The sequence below is a fragment of the Taudactylus pleione genome, unplaced genomic scaffold, assembly GCF_031769625.1.
Source record: "Taudactylus pleione unplaced genomic scaffold, aTauple2 ptg000097l, whole genome shotgun sequence".
Lineage (NCBI taxonomy): Eukaryota > Metazoa > Chordata > Amphibia > Anura > Myobatrachidae > Taudactylus > Taudactylus pleione.
Window position 1 is genome coordinate 768283 of NW_028284499.1, and position 14025 is coordinate 782307.

General features: G+C 44.8%; 1 protein-coding gene across 2 annotated transcripts in view; it reads left to right on the forward strand.

Annotated features, from left to right (window-relative positions):
* The first annotated feature begins 1081 nt into the window (after positions 1-1081).
* Positions 1082-14025, forward strand: part of LOC148526428 (phospholipase A2 homolog otoconin-22) — a 37980-nt gene continuing 25036 nt past the window's right edge. Inside the window, exon 1 of one of the 2 annotated variants that reach the window (XM_088470323.1) lies at positions 1082-1176. The gene's annotated coding sequence lies outside the window, so the exon portion shown is untranslated. Of the gene's footprint in view, positions 1177-1764; positions 1844-14025 lie in introns of those variants that run through there. The other variant, XM_088470324.1, reaches the window with a different exon arrangement.

Consider the following 14025-nt stretch of genomic DNA (forward strand, 5'->3'; position numbering starts at 1 on the left):
TCTTAGATGGATGCATCATGCAGGAGTGATCAGTGTTACGTATTCGGCCGCGGCGGATCTGAGAAGTTACGTTGTGAAAGAAGCCCACTGATGGCCTCTCAGATCCGTTGTCTAAGGTTCCCTATGGTTACTCAGAATGTCCAACTTCCAGGGCCAGTGAAGCTACGTTCCACGACGAAGTCGCTGGCTTTGGCACGCCTCCATTTTCTGAAGCACACCTATTTCCCACCCCTGAACGGCTGCAGCCTGTCAATAAGCTGCGACTTCCCCCACACTGTGACCGGAGCAGTAGCAGCATTGTGGCACAGACGCACTGCGGCTCCGGTGCATGTGCAGTTCTGAAAACATCAGTCAATATTGACCTAATCGGTACTGTGTCCGGGGCTTAATCAGCCCCTATATTATTAAATGGTAGTGCTAAGGTTTACTGCAAATCTTTTTACATGAGATTATCAAATGTCCATGACTGAGATGAGAAAGGTGTTTCTACAAAATTCAGGGCTTATCTGCCTTTAATAGATATGCCACTTATGCTAGGTATCCACTGCCCAACATATCGGCCATTCAATTGAGCGCCGATATATCGTATGCACGTCAGCCAGTGTGTACAGACGATATGTCTTTGAACAACGTCATTCACAGACATATCATGTCGGCTATGCAGCACAGCCTATGGCAGATATATAGCACTTATAGCTTACTTTATATATCTACAAACCGCCCGTACACTTGCTGCAGAGACAGGTCGGGAGGGGGTCGCAACGCAACACCCTGTCAGCAGGACCCGCGGCCAGAGGCAGTGATGGTTGTTCAGTGTGTATGAACAACCATCATTTGCTGATATATCTTTCTGGTGTGTACTAGCTTAAGTGTACTGCAGGTTCAAGCAAAACTGAATAGGTAAAATCAGTGCAGTCAGTCATTTCAACGTGACGTGCTTTCCACCTTTATCTAAAGCTTACAGCCCAAACCAGTTGAATCTAGTTCTAACCTGCAGCTGTACTAGTGTATGGATGCAATCAGATATTGTCTGCTTACTCTTTTCGCTTTATTGGTTTTAACAACTACTCTGAATTGTTGCTTCATCTATTTAGGAACAGTCGTTCGCTTTATGGGACTGGGAGGATGCAGAATGCGTAAATCAATAGATCTTGATGGTGCTTCAGAATACATACGGTATCTTTAATATGTGGAATAGCTAAAAATAGATATAATTTTATATGTATGCTTTTGTTATTATAATCCTTATCTTTAATGTGTTAGTATATTTTTATCTTTTCATTTACAAATGTACTTTCGCTTTACTGCTGTAGTCCTAACAAGTTAAAGTGCATTCATAAGAAAGATCAATTTGATCAAGTGTTGTACAGATGTGTCCTCATACACAGAGCTGGGGCAATGCAGTAAGCTGGGGTTAGCATTGCCAAAGGGTGCCGGGGTGGAAAGGCACCGTGCCAGCCTGAAACCAGCTGTCTCCTCGATCACTATTTTAATATGTGCCAGGCAAGCGGGTCCAGCGCCAGTTTAAATTTGGCACTGACCGCAAGCCAATCACGGCTTGTGGACTGCCGGCTAATTGGCAGCAGGGGTTATTTGAACTTGGCGCTGGCCCATGATTGGCTCGCGGACCGGCAACCGATTAGCTGCATCCAATCACGGCTCATCCCATCATAGCTCCGCCTGTTGCTTGAAGAGGTCCAGTGGCTGCGGAAGAGGCCAGAAGATGGCACGGCTGTCCAGGACAGGCCAGAGGCAGAAGTAGATGAGGACCAGAGAGTACTGCAGGTGGTAAAGAGTGAAGAGCTACATGAAACTCCCCACTGCAGCCTCTCCCAAATTACAGGTAGATGGCCTTGGCCACTGGTAATTTACTGCTCCCTATACCTAGACCACCAGGTGTCGGGCTACTGTACTACTGCATGGCACAATGTGAATAAGGGGCTCTACTGTGTGGTATAATGTGTATAAGGGGCTCTATTGCATGCCATAATGTGTATCAGGGGTACTACTGTGTGGCATAATTGTATAAGGGGTACATGTGTGGCATAATGTGTATAAGGGGCACTGTGTGGTGTAATCTGTATAAGGGGCACTACTGTGTGGTGTAATGTGTATAAGGGGTGCTACTGTGTGGCATAATGTGTATAAGGGGCTCTACTGTGTGGTGTAATGTGTATAAGGGATACTACTGTGTGGCATAATGTGATAAGGGGCACTACTGTGTGGTGTAATGTGTATAAGGGGCACTACTGTGTGGTGTAATGTGTATAAGGGGTACTACTCTGGCATAATGTGCATAAGGGGTACCTGTGTGGCATAATGTGTATAAGGGGCACTGCTGTGTGGTGTAATGTGTATAAGGGGTACCACTGTGTGGCATAATGTGTATAAGGGGTACTAATGTGTGGAGTAATGTGCATAAGGGGCACTACTGTGTGGCATAATGTGTATAAGGGGTACCTGTGTGGCATAATGTGTATAAGGGGCACTGCTGTGTGATGTAATGTGTATAAGGGGTACCACTGTGTGGCATAATCTGTATAAGGGGTACTAATGTGTGGAGTAATGTGCATAAGGGGCACTACTGTGTGGCATAATCTGTATAAGGGGCACTACTGTGTGGCGTAATGTGCATAAGGGGCACTACTGTGTGGCATAATGTGCATAAGGGGCACTACTGTGTGGTGTAATGTGTATAAGGGGCACTACTGTGTGGTGTAATGTGTATAAGGGATACTACTGTGTGGCATAATGTGATAAGGGGCACTACTGTGTGGTGTAATGTGTATAAGGGTCACTACTGTGTGGTGTAATGTGTATAAGGGGTACTACTCTGGCATAATGTGTATAAGGGGTACCTGTGTGGCATAATGTGTATAAGGGGCACTGCTGTGTGGTGTAATGTGTATAAGGGGTACCACTGTGTGGCATAATGTGTATAAGGGGTACTAATGTGTGGAGTAATGTGCATAAGGGGCACTACTGTGTGGCATAATCTGTATAAGGGGCACTACTGTGTGGCATAATGTGTATAAGGGGTACCTGTGTGGCATAATGTGTATAAGGGGCACTGCTGTGTGATGCAATGTGTATAAGGGGTACCACTGTGTGGCATAATGTGTATAAGGGGTACTAATGTGTGGAGTAATGTGCATAAGGGGCACTACTGTGTGGCATAATCTGTATAAGGGGCACTACTGTGTGGCGTAATGTGCATAAGGGGCACTACTGTGTGGCATAATGTGCATAAGGGGCACTACTGTGTGGTGTAATGTGTATAAGGGGCACTACTGTGTGGTGTAATGTGTATAAGGGGCGCTACTGTGTGGCATAATGTGTTTAAGGGGCACTTCTGTGTGGCATAATGGTTATAAGGGGTACCTGTGTTGCATAATGTGTATAAGGGGTACTACTGTGTGGTGTAATGTGTATAAGGGGCACTACTGTGTGGTGTAATGTGCATAAGGGGCACTACTGTGTGGCATAATGTTCATAAGGGGCACTACTGTGTGGTGTAATTTGTATAAGGGGCGCTACTGTGTGGCATAGTGGTGTAACATGAATAAGGGGTAAATGAGACATGTGAAGACAACATATTTGTAGGTGGGCGCAAAAGATAGTTTGTAGGGAGGCCGCCAAACACCCTAACTCCTGCCCTGCTCATACATCTATCGTCTAAATGCCAAAAGAGCATGAGACACCCAGCGCGACTGAGCCGGTCAGAGAGGTATAGCTTCTTTTTCTTAAAATTTTGCACCCTATGCGCATCGCAACTTTAACAGCACAGGTATTAGTTTTAACCACAAAGTCACAGGTGAAGCTCAGCGGAACTTGGGGTGAGAAAATTCTATGGCTGCTGTATCCTAACACTTCATATACAGATTCAAATCAGACGCATACAGATGTAGAAATGTTGCACATAAAACTGATCAGTGTAATCTAGCAAAGTAGTTTTGCCGCTTCCAGTTGTTTTATTTCTGTGAATAAGATGCACAGTTTGAGCGTGAAAATCATTTGGAGTGGTCGAGTCTCTGATTGTTATACAGTCAGTTATAGACCAAGCAGAGGACCCCAATTAAGAAATAAAAAATTACCACCCTCCTTCCCCTTCACCTCACAGGAATATGGGTCACTGTGGGGAGTTGGGATGGATCGGCGGGGACAGAGCTGCGATGAAGCAGGGGGGGGTCAGGAAATAGGGAAACAGCAGAGAGAGGGCAGGGATGGCCAGAGAGCAGCGCAGAGTCAAGCAGGAGTGGAGATTGAGGTGACACAAAATATACTGGATCCAATAAACTAGCATTTCATAAAAAACTAAAGGAAACAAACAGTGGTAACATAGTCTAAAGTTTAACACAATGAGTTATATATTATACAGTCACAAAAGCCCTTGTATTACACGATAGCCCACTAGTAATTTGCCACTAATATGCCCACTAGCAATGATTTGACACTCACATACCAAGGGCTGCCAAGAGAGGGGGGAGCGGGCACTAATTACCCTGGCCTGGTGTTGGTTAAGGGTCCTGGAGAGGGCCCGGCAAGCTATGGAGGAGGAAAAATGTAATATTTTCTGAGGGGGCATGGCCATGCCTTCCAGATTTTACCATGCCTTCTTGTATCACCCGAAACTGCTGAATGTCTCAATGGCCCTGCCCACCAATAGTGATTTCACACTCATAAGCCCACCAGTAGTGGTTTGATTCTGATTGACCCACCAATAGTGATTTTACATTGATATTTCCATTGCAGTAGTTTGACTATTAGCGTTCATCAGTAGAGGTATGATACTGACATGTTCGCCAGTAGTGGAATGACACTTTTATATCCACCAGTAGTGTTATGATTCTCATATGTCCACCTATAGTGATGTGATTTTCCCATCAGTAGTGGTTTAACAGTGAAATGCCCATCAGTAGAGATTTGACACTGATATTGTTGATATGTGTGTGCTATTGGCGGTGGAATGCAGAGTAAAATAGCAACATCAACGGAGTCCAGATACACTAGACAGCCGAAGTATTAACCAGATGTCAGGTTTATTGAAGTGCAGTAGAAGTTGCTAGTACAGAGTACAATCTGGATGGGTCAGAGCTTGAGTGGAACAAACAGAGCATCGGCCAGTATTCTGCAGGATCTCAGGAGCTAAGTGGGCCACGTCCATGTTCCACTGTGGCACACATTCACAGTGACAAGATGGCACCATGCAGAAGACTAAATGGCAGCTATCTTGGTAAAGGAGATTGCTTCATGTAAGGAGCATTCATGAGGGTAGCGCAGTAGCTCTCCATATATCAACACACCCCCTCGCTGCAAGCTACTCCATATTACACACAAAAAATTTATACATTTGTTGCAGTAACCTGTAAAAATGTGAGGGTTAGACAAGCAAGAACATACCAACATTTCAAGTGAAATCTAGTCCACAAACTGTACCTTTAGAAACATGACCAATGACTGTGACATAATCCTTTTGGTAAGCATGTCTGCAGCATTCTTCTCACTAGCTATGTGAACCACAACAACAGATCCGTTCATCACAAGCTCATGACTATGGTCACACTCAATGGTGATAGGGTCTTCCTTGTTTACTAGAATCAGTTCACTACAAGTCTCTTGTAGGTGAAGAACCTCCTTGGCTATTTTAGATTTCCACACACACCAGTCATTTCTTGACTTTGCGTCTTCAATATTTTGGGATTCACGGAATGCAATATTTGCAAACTACTCATAATATCTCTTTGGTGGATTTCCACTGTTTGATCTTGCAGAAGTTCTTTTCTGCAGTTGGATGTTCACGCTGGCAGTCTCTGGTTCAGGTATGTCTCCAGCTGCTGGCATATCCAATAACACATACTTGTTCTGCAAATTCAATTCCAGCTTTTCTTTAAGTAGTGCTATCTCTTGGAATATGACATCCCTTGACTTGACAAGCATTGGGTTCCAGAGTCTGTAACCTTTACTCTCTTGGCAATATTCAAGCATGATGTACTTCATGGACTTTGGTTCCAGCTTTTGTCTTCTCTCATTGTGTATGTGTACACAGGCAGTACATCCAAAAACTGTGAGATATCTGATACTTAGTTTTCTTCCAAACCACACCTCTATTGGTGTCTTGTTTTTTAAAGCAACTATAGGACCACAATTTTCCAGATAGACTGCTGTGGACACTGCTTCCACCATAAAACACTTGTTTAGGCTGGCATATTTCAGCATACATCAGGCTCTCTCCACTAAGGTACACTTTGCACGCTCACTTACACCAATCTGCTCTGGCATGTATGCGTTGGTCAGTTGATGTTCAATATCACCATGCATCTTCAGGAAGATTTACACATATTTGTTTAGGTATTCTCCATTGTCAGACCTCAAGACTTTTAGTTTGTGACCTGTTTGTGTCCCTCTTGTGAAAACATCATTAAATGTTATGAAATATCTGTATCCACTTATTGATTTAACTTCCATCGGACCACACACATCTGGGTATGTAGTCAGGAATCCGGCGATCGAAATGCCGACCGCCAGCTTCCCGACTGTAAAATCCCATCATGGGACAAATGATAGGCATCTAAATACCAACGCCTATTATCAGCTCCATGCCGAAAACCCGACACCCGGCATACCCAACGTAAGTAAGCCGGGCGTCGGGACCTGTTAGCCGCAGGGGGGGTTAGGTTTAGGGGCTCTCGGGGGGATTTAGGACTAGGCACCCCCTGGGAGGGTTAGGATTAGGCTAGGGTAAGGGGGAGATAAGGTCAGGCACCCCCGGGGGGAGGTTAGGGTTAGGCACTCCCCCCGGGAGGGTTAAGTTTAGGGTGTGGAGAGGGGAGGTTAGGTTTAGGCATCCCTGGGGGGAGGTTAGGCACTAAGGGGGAGGTTAGGGTTAGGCACCCCTAAGGGAGGGATAGGGTTAGGGGAGAGAGGGGAGGGTTATGATACTTATCAGGCACCATCGGGATCTTTATCTGCCTGACTTCCAGTGTCGGTATTTCATTCATCCTTATGCAGTGCCCCAGTAGTGTCCCTTATGTAATTCCCCCTGTAGTATTGCCCCTGGTAGTAGTGCCCATTATGCAGTGCCCCTGGTAGTGCCCCTTATACAGTGCACCCAGTAGTAGTGCCCCTTATGCAGTCCCCCAGTAGTGCCCTTTATACAGTGCTCCCAGAAGTAGTGGCCCTTACACATAAAAGACACAGACACACACACACAACCAGGGCCGTAACTAGGGTAATGTGACCTGCGGGCGCTGTTTGGGCCTGTTAATTTTTTGTTTATTATAATTCTCACTTGTAGCTTCCTCTTCTTTTATCCCCAGCATCTCCTTGGCCTCCCATATATCTTCCCTGGCCCTTCCCCATGAGACCATGGTCCTTTTTTGGGTCTTATGTCCCTATTTGAAAAATAAGGGGGTGGGGGGGGCAATGCTCTTTCTGGCACAGGGCACCAAAAAGTCTAGTTACGGCTCTGCACACAACACTATACTTACCTGAATCCCTGCTCCTGTGCCTGCCACCGTCCTACTGCTCCTCCTGTTTGGCACTATGGGAGAGTCGTCATGTCATCTCTCCCTTCACCCTCTGTGGAAACTGGAAGGGGGAGATCAGATGTGAGCTCCAGCCTTTGGCTGCCGCTGCAGAGATGGAGCTGCTGGGTGCCTGCTGGTAACAAAATCTCAGTGGGCGCTTGGCAAATGGAGTAGGCAGCGGTGGCGTCTCTCCAGCCCAACATCGGACCTGGGTGCAGCAGCCAATAAGAATCTGCCTGACTCTTATTGGCTGCTGCTGACTGCTCTCGGATGTCCACTGCGAATGACTGATCGCGTGTCTGTGGTCAACCGGTCAATCGCGATGGACGTTTTGTACACTACACCGGACCACACTGACCTGGAATCATTTCCTGGGATCATTGGCACAGACAGAGCCAAATAAATAGCATCATAATGGGAATCAAGGAGAAGGGAGGGTTGTCCTCTATTTGGGCTCTATTTACTACAATCCACATTAGTAATGCAGATTGTAGTGTGATATAGGCAATATCACAGGGATTTACTACAAATCCCTTGCAGGGACAGAGCTTGCGAGAAAGCTCTGTCCCTGCGAATCCCCTCCGACCACTTATCACAGTAATTTCAACAAAAAATACCGTGACCAGTGCCCCGCGCATGCGCCGACCGGCCGCCACTGCTACCCCCCCGGCGCTAAGCGCCACCCCTGTTAAGCCCCGCCCCCGCGACCCCCCCCTCTCCCTTATTTACACTTACCTGCATGATCCGGGCTCCGGTGATGTCTTCCTTGGGTATGCAACCGGCAGCCGGCTTCCCGACTGTCATATCCCAGCGAGGGTGAAATGCCGGGGCGTCTAGATGTAGACGCCTGACATTTCCCCGACACCGGGAGACCGACGCCCGGCATCCCGATCGAAGGGATGCCGTGCGCCACGAACGGACAGTCACGGGGGGGGAGGGTTAGCTTTAGCGCACCCGGGGGGGGCTTAGGGTTAGGCACACCCCCTGGGAGTGTTAGGGTTAGGCTAGGGGGAGGGAGGGAGGGTTAGGGTTAGACACCCCCGGGGGGGACTTAGGGTTAGGAACCCCCCCTGGGGGACTTAGGTTTAGGCAGCGGGGAAGGGGGGGGTTAGGGTTAGGCACTTAGAGGGGGGATTAGGGTTAGGCACTTGGAGGGGGAGGTTAGGGTTAGGCACCCCTAAGGAGGGTTAGGGGGTTAGGTTAGTCAATACTTACCTATCGACGATCGGGTTTCCAGCGCTGTCGGGCTTCCGCTGCCGGGAACTGCTTTGGTCAGCCAGGCACTGCCGGCGGTATTTCATACCGATTCCCTTCCATGTCCTATGGTCAGCTGATCTCCCATCCTGCACTATGACATGGTCAGCTGATGACTGGGCCGCAGTGCAGCATGGGAGACCAGCTGACCAGAGGGGAGTCATCACCGGAGCGCCGACCACCGGTCCATGGAGTCAGGTAAGTGAATTTTTTACTATTTTTTTTTTACAGTGTATCAGCGTGTGGTCTATTTACCGACTCCCGGCTCTGCTCTGCCTTTTTAGAGTAGGAGCCCGGTAACCGGGGGAGACCCTGGATAACGCCACCTCCAGGTGGCGTTATTATCACAGGGCTTTCCCTGGTATTTTTTTACAATTTATTTTTAGTAACTTTGGTTGGATCACATTTCCCATTACCATTATGGGAAATGCAATCTGATTACTAAAAATAAGTGATACTTAGGAGTTGGAGTAGAATTTTATGAATTCTACTCCAATTGCCCTGTAATAACTATAGGTGATACTAAAATAATGTGAAAAGGGTGTGAAAACACCCTTTTTCACTTTATTTTAGTAAAAATAATGTTAATAAATAGAGCCCTTTATCCCTTCTTATAAATAATAAGGATACATACTTACAAAAAGGTAACTGATCATGAATAAAATGAGTTATACCATATAATTGACCAATAGTGAAAAACTGGAACATTTCCTGGATATATCTTAATAATCTAGTCAGTAACTATGTAAAAAAAATGGTCCCACCCATATAACTTTATATGGAGCGTATCCCTCAAGCACAATTATGTTATTAAAAAAAAAATCTAAATATGTTTTAAAAAAGAATGTGATAACTAAACAATGTAATGGGCAGATAAGATGCACCAACCGGTTCTTTTCTATTGCCAACTCTAACGTTAAAAGTGATGTATTATCCTTAGGTCTATTATTTATGAAAATATAGAGAAATAATCAGAGCTTTCCTGATAACATGGGAGCCAATGTTATTTTTATATTTTTTTCATTAGGATCCGTCCTGCAAACTTGTAATTACCAGTCTATGATAGAGGTGGGGACAGTACTGGAAGCCAACTTGCTAGTAGAGTACAGACATCCTATTGTCCAAGCAGCAGTGCAGAAAGTTCTATTAAACCCATCAGGCCAGATATAAATATATATCACAGGAAGGATCTTTAAAAGTAGGAATTAGCAGCTTTAAAGCCATATTTGGAAAACAAAGAAATATTGTCTAATTATACTATGAACAAAAGCTTTGACTGTAGATGTATACATTTATCTCAGTACAAAAAATGAGAAAAGATAAATAAATGCTTTACTGGGATTTCTATCTAAGCATTTATAAGAAAGTTCTACAGAAATCAAAATATTTTATATATGAAATAATTATTATGCTCCAGCTATGTGCAAAGTTTTATACCCTAAGGGCCCGATTCAGACCCGCTCGCTAGGATGCGTTCGCACATAGCCTGCCGATGTTTGCATTCTGCATTGCGGTGAGCGTGCGCAAACCAGTCCATGCGTTCACGAAGCGCTCGCTCGCTGCACATAGCCACCTCGCTAGAATGAGTGACAGAAGAAGCCATTTGTTGGTGGTGACAGGGAATGGTCGCTGGAAACGGTGGAGTGGTGGTGCAAATGCAGGCGTGCCTTAGTGTCTTAACGCCATTTCAGAGGCGTGCATAATTAAGGCGCAGAGTCATAGTACACGTCACATGGTTGTTTTACACACTGAAGCACTCGCAGTGCTTGCGGTAAGGTATGGTCAACCACAAGTGCTGCGTTCACTTCTGATGGTACTCGATGTTACCGATGGTTGCATACACATCCTGGAGAAGACATGAATAAGTGGGCATCTTAAGACAGGCTGGTGGGCATCTGCATATACACATCGATCGCACGCCAAGACATAGCAGGCATGCTAATGCCTTGCGATCACGGATTTGCATACTTTCGCTGCGTGCAAATGCATCTAGCGAGCGGGTCTGAATTGAGCCCTAAATGCAGTATATGGATAACATAAAGAAGGATTGGTAAAAAATACAGATTACATGACTTCATTGTTAGTTCCCATGCATGCTGCACATATTAGTAAGTCCTGGATTTGTGGAAAGTTGCTGTACACATAGGCCATACTTGCACAATGTCCCAGGATATCTGGGATACTACTGGCATAGTGGGAGATTTTCTGGACTCTCAAGAATGTCTGGCAATTTTCCTGAAGTTACCTTACAGCATTGCATTGTTATCGGTATCCAGTCTGCACCTCTCAGCCCATGTTCAAGTTGCTGCATCTCCGCCAGTTCTATTCCGGTTTAAGCTACAGTTTCTGTCCGGATCAAGTGACTGTATTCCTCCAGTTTCATTCTAGTTCAAGCCCCAGTCCCAGTCTGGAATAAGATACTGTTCATCTCCGGACCCATCGCAGTTTAAGCTCCGGTCCCTATTAAGATCAACCTGTACAGTATATCCATTGCCTGTGTCTTACATTCCAGATCCAGTCCAGTTCAGCCTGTTTCCTATATTCTTGCTCCAGCCTCTGCAGTAATCTGACGTATGCTGCTTATCCTAAAGACTATTATAGTGCTTCAAGTGGCAAGTCTTCTAAGTTCAACTCGACTGCTCATTGTGGGTTCAAGTGGAATATTCCTGTTTACTCTTCGGACTGTATTACTGCGCAGTATTGCCACTACCAATCTCGGCATCGCAGCTCCTACCTGTCTCCAGGACTCTCTGCTCCTCATACCATTGGTACTACCATCGATGGTGGTAGTTGCACTGAGGGTCCTCTTTCTGAGTGTTTGGGTTCGTGCTGAGTTTCTGTTAGAGTGGTCATTAAGAGTGCTGGGGACTGGATCTATATCCCTCTTTGAGGGTGTAGAATCCAGGCACCCAGTTCTGGTAGTCGGATTTTACTATTCTCAGTGGATTCTAGGCAGGCTATTGATCTGCTGTATTACTTACTGCTCTGTTCCCAGAGTTATTAAATATGGGACCTCTTAGATGGCACTAGGGAACTTGCCACATGAGTCCTCTCTATAAGTAGACAGCTAATTCAGCCTCCTAGATTCCTGCATAACTCGTCAGCCCAGTCCACGGGTTCTACCTCGGATCTAACTTTTCAAACCTTGACAGTGATCGTACACTACAATGTTTTCTAAGATCAATTCTGACACAAGCAACTCAGATATAAAATGAGATATACAGTATATAAAGCTCAAAATGTTAAAGTTTACACTAGTACACTTGACAGTGGTACTATATATTATCCATGGAAAATTCTACTATATGCTTAAAAGCTTCTAAAAGTATTTTGTTCTTATGGGTGTAAATGAGTGATACTCAGGAAACTCATCAAGTTTCATTAAATACACAGGCTGTCCTGCTCTAATACCAGCTTCAGTTATAGATCAGATCATCATCATGTAAATCATCCAGTTTAATGACACTAACCAAGCTAACATGTTGCACTTCATGTGTTCCATTATAAAATGACACCTTCAATTACAGAGTCAAATTGGTAGTAATGGTATACAAATAAGGCATTATTGTCTGATCTCTGAGCAAGCCACCGGGTGAAGCGTGCACATCAGACAGACATCCCAGTTGGCACACAAACACTGCTTATGGCCTCCAGCATAAGCAGCAGCACATTCTCTCTACCAAGAAGTATCCCCTTCCTGCAATGTCCTAGTGCAGGGGCGGGGAACGTTTTTTCTGCAGAAGGCCATTTTGATATATATAACAATATTCGCAGGACCGGTGCAGGCCACGCCCCTCTTTGTGACGTCACACAGGGCAGGGCCACAATAACTGGTGATTACTGAAATGCCCAGAGCATCCTGAGGATGCTCCAGGTAGCTGTAAGGGCAGTGGTGTGACTGTCTGAAGCATCCTAAGGACACTCCAGACAGCACTGCTGCATATATTCTGTCTGCAGGATGCCATTCTAGGCACCCTCCTAGCCAGATGAGGCTAACAGAAAAAAGCTCAGAGTACCAGACCAAATGATTCTGCGGGCCTTATACAGCCCCCGGGACTGAGGTTCCCCATCCCTGTCCTAGAGAGGCATCTTAGTGTTGAACTTACCTTTTCTCTATCTTAGTTTATACTGTTGCACACATACATAAATTGTTTCATTGTAAATTGCAATTTTATGAGTTGTTATAGCCTGATTAAACCTTTGCACAATCCTGCCTATAAACCTCTAAACATAGATGGCACTAAGTAGCGCTATGACCAGTCACACACCCCAATAAATGCTCTCAGACATTGGCACTTGTGGTCCAACGCACAAAAGTTATTATTCAAGAAAAGTACAGATAGTTACACGCTGTGATCTAATATAATAAGTGCAAATAAATCATACAGTCACATGGTACAGTTGATACATACGCAAGCGCTCTGGAACTAGATCCCGGCATCAAGATGAAACCTCCATCAACAGCAAAGCAGGAAGACTGAGCTTCCAGTTTCAGAGCGACTACATATATACCCTTACCGTGATAAGCAATACAATAAAACACGTTTGGCATGTTCAATTGGTTCTTCTTCTTGCTGCTTCTCATAGGTCAGTGTAAAGATCACAATCCAGCCTCTAACAGCCCATTGTGTCCACTTTCCTGCTGCATAGTAATCTAAGCTGGTTACATTACAAAATAAATTTTAATGCCTAACTCTAATATAGTTCATAATTCACAGACACATGTTACGATATCCCCGCCGATGGAACCGGAGATCTGCAAAGACACAGTAGTTTAGAACGGTACCAAACATGGTCCACTTATCATGTACTAAAACATAGTTATCATAAAACATACATTTCCCAGCATTGCAAATAAGAGTAAAATCTTGGTAAATAACCTTTATTAATGCGGATCCTTTTTTATGTAATTGTGTAATATGTGAGCATTAGGAATATGAGGAAAGGACGCTAGTTAGCGCTGTGTGGGTATACGTTCGTGTGTATGAAATAGCAACTATATATATATATATATATATATATATATATATATGAATTTCTTGTTTTTGACATTATTTGTCTGGATTTACAAAAATGACAGGCAATGGGGTTTACACAGATGATCAAACGATGTCTAATGAAATCACAAAGGCAAGGCTAATTCGTTTAAGCCTCAGACATAAATACAATGGTTTATTCAGCTTAAACCACATCAGATACTAATGGCCTAAACAACATAATCTATATGACTCTTGGCGCCTTAAAA